Source organism: Trachemys scripta, chromosome 4, assembly GCF_013100865.1.
Source record: "Trachemys scripta elegans isolate TJP31775 chromosome 4, CAS_Tse_1.0, whole genome shotgun sequence".
NCBI classification, from domain to species: Eukaryota; Metazoa; Chordata; order Testudines; family Emydidae; genus Trachemys; species Trachemys scripta.
In genome coordinates, this window is record NC_048301.1 from 48,695,490 (window position 1) to 48,706,572 (window position 11,083).

Here is an 11,083-nt window from a genome sequence, read left to right on the forward strand (position 1 = left end):
ATTGTTGGCTTAAGCCCTAAATAAAGGAGAAGTTTCTATTTTTAAAAAAATCTCATCTTTCATTTTATTTCATCTTTCAAGATTTGCCCCCTTCCGTTACTTTCACAGCTCCCAATATAAGTCTATGAAATCCAGGTTCTATGGCCACTGAGAAAATAGGTTGGATAAAAAGAAGTGTGTATTTTTTCAACATGCTTTCTAATGCAATTCCACATCAAACCAGAGTGCAGGAAGCGGATGGGGGAGAAGGGAAGAGAAGCTGTATACAGTAACCTTCAAGTCTGAGAGTAAATTTCACTTCCTGGATCACTGACCACAGGCTGATGGCTCAGACAGAAGAAAACAAAAGTCTGCACCATGTCAGGAAGGTCCACTGAAAGGGGATGTCACACTGAACAATTAAGTCTGATTGCAAAACTTGTTGGCTCTGGAACAAGTCTACAGGGCCAGTACATTCACACTACAGAGCAGCTTACACGTGTTCAGAATTAAATGGGCAGTCTTCTAATGAACGTTCCCCTAAGGGCTGAGGACTATATTTGCATAAGGACTTGGCATCCAGGTTAGCCACTGCTGACTCAAATGACTGGACAATTAAGTAATGCTAAGCAACAAGTACAAGCATCTCACACTATTACTTCAACTTAGAGATAACAAAGGCTGTTATTAATTAACAGCAAAGGCTACTACAGTAAAAGATTATGATTTCTCTATAGGCACAGCAAAACTGGGTCTTTCCAGAAATTCACTTACATTTTATTAGCAAGCAGGCATATGCTTCCAAGCAATTTATGGCCTATTATATGAGAGTAGTGCAAAGAGACCACTTTGTCCCCATTAATTTTTGCTCTGCAACAAACAAATCCAGAACCTGGATCTAATTTAACCACTTCCAGCCTCTGGGGAACCTCTCTCAGGTGTTTCACAAGGAGGCACTCATTGGATTGTCTGCCAGCTGAGGAGAAATATCAGCACAATTCCGCATTTGCTAAGGCCCAGCAGAAGCCAAGGCAGGGGAGGGGTAATTGCCTCCTTTCCTTCTTCCTCCTACGGTTGCCCCACTTCTGTGCTGCCCATCTCTCCCCCAAAGGCAATCACAGTGGTGCTCACTCCCTCCTTTCTCCACCCCTCCCTGCACAGCACTCAGCTCTGGGTCAGGGGAAGAGGCTGTGGAGCTGTCTTAGAGCAACCCTGACCCAGAACTGAGGTGTGGGTCACTGAACTGGGAGAAGTGACATACAACACATACATAGCAACTAGCCCTCTGCCAGCCCTAAAACAAGCCCTCCACTGTATTTCAAATGTCCATTACCTCACATTTTCAAATGTTAAATAAAGAAATGCTCTGAAACACTGAGAAAATAGTAAGTGAGGGATATCCTGGGATTACTGATGAATAACATGTGTGGTCAAAAATAGGACCTAAGAAGCATTATGAAAATATGACTTGGCTGATCTTTTAGAACAGGCTGGAATATTCTTAAACCCATTGTGTGTGAATAGTCATACTGTAGCTTAAAGAGCTGAGTGGCTGCACCACTGTGTATGCAGGAAATGTGTTATAAGGGTGTGCTAGTAAACTTTAAGCATAGTCAACTCCCACAGGCATTATTTTGGTCAGACCAACACATTTATGGAGAAAACATACTGAGGAGACCCTGACAGCTGTATTCATGACTTTTGGATGGCCAGGAACACCAATCAGAAAGCATCTAGTCGGCATCAATTACTAATATTCATAGTAAGAATACTCTTCCGTCTGTAATGTTGTCACAAATGCTTCTGGAGGGAATATTTTACAGTGTTTCTTTCATCCTATTCCTTCCATTCCAGTTCCGGGGCTGCCTTAGTCCCGAGCACTCCCCCACACACAGCCAAAGGTAGCATGCCATCAGGGAGGCCACTGTGCTAGAATTGCTCATCTAAGGTAAGGAAGGAGACAATGAGGATGGGGAGGGGAAGCACACATTAGAAAGGGTGGTACACGACCAGTAGTTAGTAAAGCTACAGAAATCCCCTTTCCTCTAGAGTAAAATAAAAAATAAAATAATAATAAATTAATGGAGATATCCCATCTCCTAGAACTGGAAGGGACCTTGAAAGGTCATCAAGTCCAGCCCCCTGCCTTCACTAGCAGGACCAAGATCCCTAAGTGGCCCCCTCAAGGATTAAACTCACAACCCTGAGTTTAGCAGGCCAATGCTCAAACCTCTGAGCTATCCCTGCCCCCGAAGAGTGCTTTATCTCTGTGCTTGTTTCGCCCCAATTTATTGGCCAAGCACAGCGAGGTCCAACACTCAACTCAATGGCTTTTCTGTTTGTCTGTAACATGATCATTTTAGAATGCTACATCCAAGCCATTCCACAATTTCAGGGAATGGTCTAGGCACCAGTGGGCACAAGCCTGTTGTTTGTGATGCCAAGCGGAACACCAGAAAAGCCTGATTCACAGGAAAATCAGGGCCCCCCACATTGCCCAGTGCTGCAAGCAGCAGAATCTCTCTGCCACCTTCTGCTGCTGCCTACATGTATCAGAGGCAGCAACTTAACTTGCTGCTTGGGGACAGTGTCTATAGTCTGGCAGCTATCAGAGCCTTATAGGGATGCTTTGTTAGGAGGGAAGCAGGGACCCAGAGGGGCTGGGTCAGGGGAAGCAGTAGGGACCAGAAGGATGGGGCAGTTGGCACTGGGGAAACCAGGGACCCAGGAACTGGGGTGGAATTGAGTTGAAGCGGGAAGGAAACAAGAAGGCCTGGGGGGAAGTGGTGGTGGTGAAGGGAAACAAGGACTCAGGCGGAGGGGTACTGAGCATGTGTGCATGGACTGGGGTGGGGGGAACAGCGATGATGAGGGGAAAGTGGGAAAAGGAGCAGGGGGGAAGGGTATGGAGACAGGGAAGTGGGGAACATCAATACCATACTAGGGGACGGAGCAATGGGAGACAAAGACCCTGGTATGGGGGGGAGGTGGTTAGGGGACTTTGAGGGAGTCCCTGAAATAGAGGCAGTTGGGAGGGTTGCACACAGGGAGAGAATGGAGCAATGCAAGATGCTTCTGGTAGGTGCAATGCGTTCAGCCAACACAAGATATGAAGTGTGTGCCCCTCTAGTTAATAAATAGAAGAAATAATAAATAATAATTCCTAGCTCTTTATAAAGTGTTTTTGATGAGCAGATCTCAAAGTGCTGCATAAGAGAGGTCAGTATCAATATCCCCATTTTACAGAGAGAGAAACTGTGGCACAGAGCAGTGACAAGCCAAAGCTTACCAAGTTGCAGAGCTGGGAATACAGCCCAGACCTCGGAAATCCCAGTGCTCTACCCACTAGGCAAAAATGCCTCTCTTCTCCTTTTCCTCCTTTTGCAATATGTCTGTCTACTCTTTCTCTTCCTCCTCAAACAGAAAGAGCTGAGGAGCCAATTAGTCAGATTTCTCTTTTCAAAAGGATAAGCCAAATGGGCCAAAGATTCTCCCTTCCCTGACTCCACACAACAGAACGGGTAGCCTGATCAGAAGATTCACCATCTCTACCTGCTGCTCCCAGGGCTGGCCTTACCATGAGGTGAACTGAGGTGGCTGCCTCAGGCACCGGGGCGGGGAGAGGGGCGCCACTAGGATCCAGAGTGTGGAAAATTGTGTCTGCTGCTGGTGCATATGTATTCTCTCTGCTCTAGATGCACAGAGATGGTGGAGTGCTGTGCTGGAGGATGGAGCGCACAAGATACATAACAGGCAGGCAGGCAGGAGCAAAGGTGAGAGGGAATAACAGAAAGCAGCAGGAGCTTCAAGGAGAGAGAGGAGGAGGAGCTTCTTATGTACCTCTCTAGCACCCCCAGGAGCCTGGACTGATTAACACCAGCTTCTCAGGGAGCTTCCTGTTTCCTGCTGCTTCCCTGAACCCACTTGAGGAGAACAGGCAGTCAACTGAAGTAGTAGGAGCCAGTTAGGCCCTTAAGACGCTGATATCTTCCCTCACTCAGGCCCTGCTACCAGCCTGCTTATTTGTCCCCTTCAATTGAGTGTTGAGAGCCACTATAGCTGGCACAGAACAGCAGTCATGAGTGAAAGAAGAAAACGCCCCTCTGGGGCAGCATTCAGAAGAAAGAAAGAAAGCAAAGGAAGCTTTTCTATCTAAGCAGGAAGGAGCTCTCCTGAGATACATAGACACAAATGTTCACGGTGAGCCTTCCAGCCCCAGTGAGGATGTGAGTGGTGAGGAGATGCCTGATATTCCAGTTAGTCAGAGTGCAGGTGACCTAGCAGCTACCGTAGCATCCATATCTCCACATCAAATGGATGTAACCCTGCACATTCCTGAAGAAAAGTGTAGATCAGAGAAAAGTGTGGTGGAGGCGCAAGAAACAGCCCATTGAGTTCTACAGAAACAAAGGACTGGAAAAATCTGGCTAGAAATCTGGCATACCATGCAGCGGCGGCTCCAGGCACCAATGCTCCAAGTGTATGCCTGGGGCGGCAAGCCACGGGGGGCACCCTGCCAGTCCCTTCAAGGGCGGCAGTCAGGCAGCCTTTGGCGGCATGCCTGCAGGAGGTCCCCGGTCCCGCGGATTCGGCAGCAATTTGGTGGCGGATATGCCGAAGCCGCGGGACCAGCGGACCTCCCGCAGGCATGCCGCCGAATCTGCAGGACCGGGGACCTCCCACAGGCATGCCGCTGGAAGGCAGCCTGCCTGTCGTGCTTGGGGTGGCAAAAAAGTTAGAGCCGCCCCTGATGCCATAAGAAGGCAGCAAATCACCAGAGAGCATTCCATAGGTGGAAAGAGTTTGAGCTGAGACTAAGGTTAAAGGCCACCATAGATGATCAGCATCAAGAGAAGATTGTATCAGAGTCTCTTTACTGGCAAAATGTTCTGAAAAGGCTCATTGCCATTGTGAGAATGCTTGCTACCTGAAACCTAGCACTGCATGGCACTTCAGATCAGCTGTATGTGCCAAACAATGGAAACTTCCTTACAATTGTGGAGCTGATGGCTGAGTTTGATGCTGTACTCCAGGAGCATCTAAGAAGAGTCACCACCCAAGAAATGTACACACACAACTACCTTGGAAAAACAATTCAAAATGAAATCATACAGTTACTGGCAATAAAAGATTGTGGCAGATGTGAAGTCAACAAAATATTACTCTGTTATTCTGGACTGCACACCTGACATCAGCCATACGGAACAAATGACTTTAATGGTGCTTTTTGTATCAACAACGGAACCTAGTGAAAATGTTCCTGCAATGGTGACTGTCAGAGAGCATTTTCTAGAATGTATTGACATTGATGATACTACAGGAGCTAGTATGACAAATGTGCTTCTTAAAAAGCTGGAAGATACGAGAATTGTGATAGCTGAAGTGAGCGGTCAGGGCTACGATAACGGTGCCAACATGGGAGGAAAGAACAGAGGAGTTCAGACACGGATCCGAGAGTTAAACCATCAAGCTTTTTTTGTCCCATGCAGTTCTCATTCATTGAACTTGGTGGTCTCTGATGCAGCTTCAGCTTCTAGTGAGGCTGCTGAATTTTTTAATGTAATTCAAAGCATTTATGTATTTTTCTCTGCATCAACTCATCGATAGCAAATTTTGAAGCAACATCTGGGAACATCCTCTCTGACACTGAAACCACCGAGTGCCACATGATGGGAAAGTTGAGTGAAGGTAATCAACCACCAAATTGGGAAGATAGATGATGCCATAGTTGCCATTATGGAGGATAATACTATGACAGGAACTGTTTGTGGGAGAACAGTGGCAGAGGGAAATGGAACAACTGGACAAAGCAAAGTCATACTTACAGTCTTACCAATCAGATGAGGGATTTCAAAACATTCTGAAGAGCGCACAGAAGTTGGCAGAGGAACTTCACAATGAAGCGATTTTCCCACCCATTCAAGAATACAAGAGTCACCGAAGAAGACATTTTGATTACGAGGCACGGGATAATCCCCTAAGAGACCCCAAACAACAATTCAAAGTTGAATTCTTTAACCAGGTGCTAGATTGTCACAATACAGTCAGTTGAAGAACATTTCATGCAGCTTAAGGAACACAGCAGTATATTTGGGACGTTGTATGATATTCCAAAACCCCTCACTATACCTGAAGAAGACCTACACCAGCAATGCAGGGCATTAGAGACAGTGTTGACACATGATGATATGCGCGATATTGATGTGAGTGATTTAGGTGATGAACTGAAAGCCCTTTCAAGATACATTTCAGCAGTATCAACTCCAAAGGCTGTTCTGGAATATATGTGGACAAATAAGATGACCACCCTCTTTCCAAATGCTTTTGTTGCTCTGTGCATACTTCTAACACTTCCTGTAACAGTTGCCAGTGGAGAATGCAGCTTCTCCAAGCTGAAGTTAATAAAAACACATCTACGCTCTACAACGACACAGGAGAGGCTGGTCGGCCTTGCAACCATCTCAATAGAGCATGAGCTGGCCCAGACTGTGGACCTTCAGGAAGCAGTTCAAATCTTTGCAACCAAGAAGGCATGGAAAGCACCACTTTGAGTATTCAAACAGATAAAAATACAGTGTTACTATGCAGACAAGAAAAGTTACATTTGCTGTTCAGGCATTTGAAAGTTAAGTGTTACTTAAAATTTTTGAACAAGGCATTTAAGTTGTTAGTTCTCCTTTACTGGGAGCAGAGCAGTACCATAAGAGGAGTAGAATAGGAAGAAGACAGAATTGAGACCTTTCAAAGTTTTGGCCCAAGCGAGGGGGCATGGAGGTGTCATTTGAGCTCCCTGCCTCCGGTTCCAAAATGTTGTGGGCTGGCCTTGGCTGCTCCTTTCCATTAAGCTTGACCACTGTGCAGCAGAAACCCACAGGAGTCAACTATCTGAATTGGGTGGTTCAGATATTTGCAACGATGTATGCTTCAATTTGATTATCATACATAGTGACCAGGTTACTGGGCCAGAGCAGAGCTGGGGAATAAAATAATTAGAAATATAGCTAAGACATTGTGTGAGGATTCTGTACTGTTTCTTTAAAACTTTAGTAGGAAAACAAGCAGGTGTGGGGCTGGGAAATGTGCTATAAAATTCTACAATGAAGCAGAGGCAGAGAGGTTAGCGAAGCAGCATCAGGGGTAATAATGTTTGTCTTATTCTAATAAAGGTCCATGTACGGTGTTATAAGAGACTCTCTTTCTGCAATTCTTTACTATTATCACCTGATACATTATACTCACTGCTGTGACAGACCCAGACCAGTGGGGTACAGGAGTCTGGTAGAGGGTAAATATACTGGTCACTGATTGAGTAGTTTTCTGTTCCCTGAATGACCAGAGAAGGGGCTGCAGTAGAGTAATCAGGAACCTGCTAGAACCAGTTAAGGCAGGCAGGCTAATTAGGACACCTGGAGCCAATTAAGAAGCTGCTAGAATCAATTAAGGCAGGCTAATCAAGGCACCTGGGTTTTAAAAGGAGCTCACTTCAGCTTGTGGTGCAAGTGTGAGAAGCTGGGAGCAAGAGGCACAAGGAGCTGAGAGTGAGAGGGTGAGGGTGAGCTACTGGAGGACTGAGGAGCACAAGCGTTATCAGACACCAGGAGGAAGGTCCTGTGGTGAGAATAAGGAAGGTGTTTGGAGGAGGCCATGGGGAAGTAGCCCAGGGAGTTGTAGCTGTCATGCAGCTGTTACAGGAGGCACTATAGACAGCTGCAGTCCACAGGGCCATGGGCTGGAACCCGGGGTAGAGGGCGGGCCCGGGTTCCCCCCCAAACCTCCCAATTGACCTGGACTGTGGGTTCTTCCAGAGGGGAAGGTCTCTGGGCTGTTCCCCAACCCACATGGTGAATCTCTGAGGCAAGAAAATCCGCCAATAAGCATAGGACCCACCAAGATAGAGGAGGAACTTTGTCACACTGCATACATATTACCTCACTTCACGCATTTTGACCATGGTAGATCATTGCACCAGCACCTAGGTGCATTATAGCAGGTTTATGTCTCCCTTTGAAATAACTAGTATAGTATAAAGACAACATACTGAACTAGATGGACTATCTTTTCCAATATGCCAATTTCCAAAGGTATAGGCCTGTCCTCAGATCTTAGAGTAAACAGAAGTGTGTGTATTGAGTAAGTTCCTCATTCTCTCAACAATAGCACTCAACAAACTCAGCAGGCTATGGTGGCTCTCATTAAAATAAAAGTTTCTAGCTGTTTTGGTTGCACAGCGAAGTGTGAAAACGTGAATCCTAATGGCTCAAAAACCAGAAGGCAAATAAAAAAACCCCCAACAATTATTGTTTTAAAATATCTTTTAAGCCGGTCATGATTTAGGAGGCAGGGTCTGAGTCATGTTTTTTAAACTCTTGGGTTTGACTGTACTGAATTTGGATATACTGTTAAGTCCATGTTAGCTGTTGGCTTTCAGTTCTCACCTTAACTGCTGTTTCCATTTAGCTGAAGGGCAGATCAGCATCTAGGAAGTATTTTAAAATATGAATCCAAAATTTGCCTCACTTTATTTTTGCCACTCTAACCTCTTTTTCCTCTGGAAAGAGAGGTGGAGAGGTGACGATGACAGAATTCTCACATCTCAGCTGTTACCTATTGAAATCTAAAAGGGCTGATTTAAAAAAACAACAACAAAAAAACAGTAATTCACTTGAGGAATCTTTGATTCCTGAAGTTACTAAATTTCAAATTGGAGAAAAGTGTATTTTCACTCATGTTTTATTTCTTATTTTTTGGTCAGCTTTAATTATTAATTATTATTATCATTATTATTTTAGAGGGCAGTTTGTCTAACAAGTTTCACACAGTTGGACCCTGTGTCAGCCAGATAGAACCTCTTTTGATAATTCCTACTTCGTACTGCCATATAAAGAAGTAAAATTTTCCATTAATTCATATGGTGCAGAAAAAAAAAATCAATGCTTAGTGAACATCCAGAAGGCTTGAAAGGCCACATGCAGAAAACACCAACCTGATAATTATTGCAATTTCCCTATAAGATGTGCTAGCACACTAATTTGTATATGAAAGCACATTGGAAAAGGGGTGGGAGAGTGTTATAACTGCTTCATTATACACTGCAGCAACATTGAAACACAGACTTTAATGATAAACGTGAGCTGTAATTAACCACCACTTAGTGGGGAACAGGTTTAATAACATCTATAAGAAATAGGATGAGTTGACTTTCTCAGATTAAGGAAGAGACAAGATTAAGGAACCCGATTTAAAATGGAAGCACAAGGCAAACCTAGATATTATTTTGGTTTATTTTAAACTATTCAAAGTCAAATGACCTTCCAGGCCTGGGCTCTCCGTTCAACAATCTACTTACCTCATTGTGTTTAGAGAATGTTTTCCTCAGCCTTTGGAAAGTTTCCTCTCTTGTGCTGGACCTGCTGCCTCAATCCATAGAAAATAGATATGTTTACAACAGGCACAAAGGAAGCAAAATTCATTCCCCAAAAGTATTTCTCTCTCTAAAAGAATAAAAAAAAAATAATTCTTAATGCTTTCTACCAAAAGGATAATTTATTAAGCAGCATGTGTCCTGATTAATAAATTGCAAAACAAACAGATGCAAAAGTCACTTACAATGTGTTATAAAGTTGTTTATGTTAATGCTCAAGATCAGAGGCATTTTTAGAAGTTTGTTTGCATAGGGAAAATACCAGAATATTGCTGTGCCAAGAGTCAGCTTTGAAATAAATAGTTACCTATTGTTCTTAAAGAATATCCGGCAGTATTTGTCTATATATACACAGAAGATGACCTTCCTCTTTAGAAGCAATTTCCACGCATTATTTTTTAAGCTCATTATGGGTGTACTCCAAAAAGAGAGCAAAAATGCCTGATGCTTCTATTAACAAGTAAGATTCACATCTGGGCATTTCAGTCAGGTATGGAAAAAAAGTCTAGTTTAATAGAGAGTGTTTTAATTAGTACATGAAAACAAAGAGTAAATCATTAACAAATAGTTTTAAATTGTCTTTCATAAAACAGAGAGAATAACTGAACATCAAATAGGAAGTTGCCATTTTAGGAATCTGATCATGGAGACTGGGACAGAAAGGTTATCTCCTATTGGAATGCATGGGAAAGCAGGGTTTCTCACACCTGTTGAGGTAGGGCCTTTATTTGGCTATCTTAACCCAACAACTAAGAAATACAGAGTTTATCTTACAACAATTTTGAGCACTGTTAATTTTCCATTAATTCAAGTAGAAGCTCCACTGTTCAGACTACTGCTCCAAAAACATCAAACCAGAGCCCCTACTGAGAAGTGTTAGGTACAGATACGGTGGCAACTTCCGCTGAGTAGCTATTCACACTTACGGACACAGTGAAATAGTGACAGATACTTAACAGGTTGCAGTTTACAGTTAAATCTACATGCAAAATACACAGGTTGGCATAGATCTTCTGGCATATACACGGTATTATGAGGTAAGGCAAGGTAGGAATAGCTGTAGCTGGTAGAGTATCATTTTACACAAATACTTAGTCCAGCACTGTTGTATATTGAAAGTAGAGAGAGAGATGAGCCTAAGTGACAAACTTCCACAATGTTCAGGGAAGGGACTGTCTCAAGATTGAATATTATGGTTTAAGAATTTTATATAAATAATGGGCAGGCATTCATAATTCAGGCCCATTTGTTCACTGGAGCAGCTTTTTCAATATGTATACACTGAGGCAGGTGCATGGGTATTTGGTACAGAATTGCTATACCCTCAGGGTAAGCAGGTGTCAGTTATTCAATTTATAAATGATATATTTCTAAATACTGCAGTTTAAGATATTCAAGTTGGTGCTTGAGGTCATTGTTTGTCTTTGTTTCCTGCGTGTTAGTTGCAGCTGTGTTCCTTGAAGCTCATTGGCTAAAGCCCAGTTTTCCTCCATCTGGTCGTGGAGCTGTTCTAATCCAAACTGTGATCTGGGCCATCTCTCATTTCTTGTATTTTGTTTAACCACATTACATGTGTCGTATTTCTCCTGTGTGCCATGGTGTGGTGATGCATTTCTTTGCCCCTGCTGTCAGTGTTCCGAATAAATCTGTTTTGTAGATTTTTTGGAAGATGACAGTGGGACC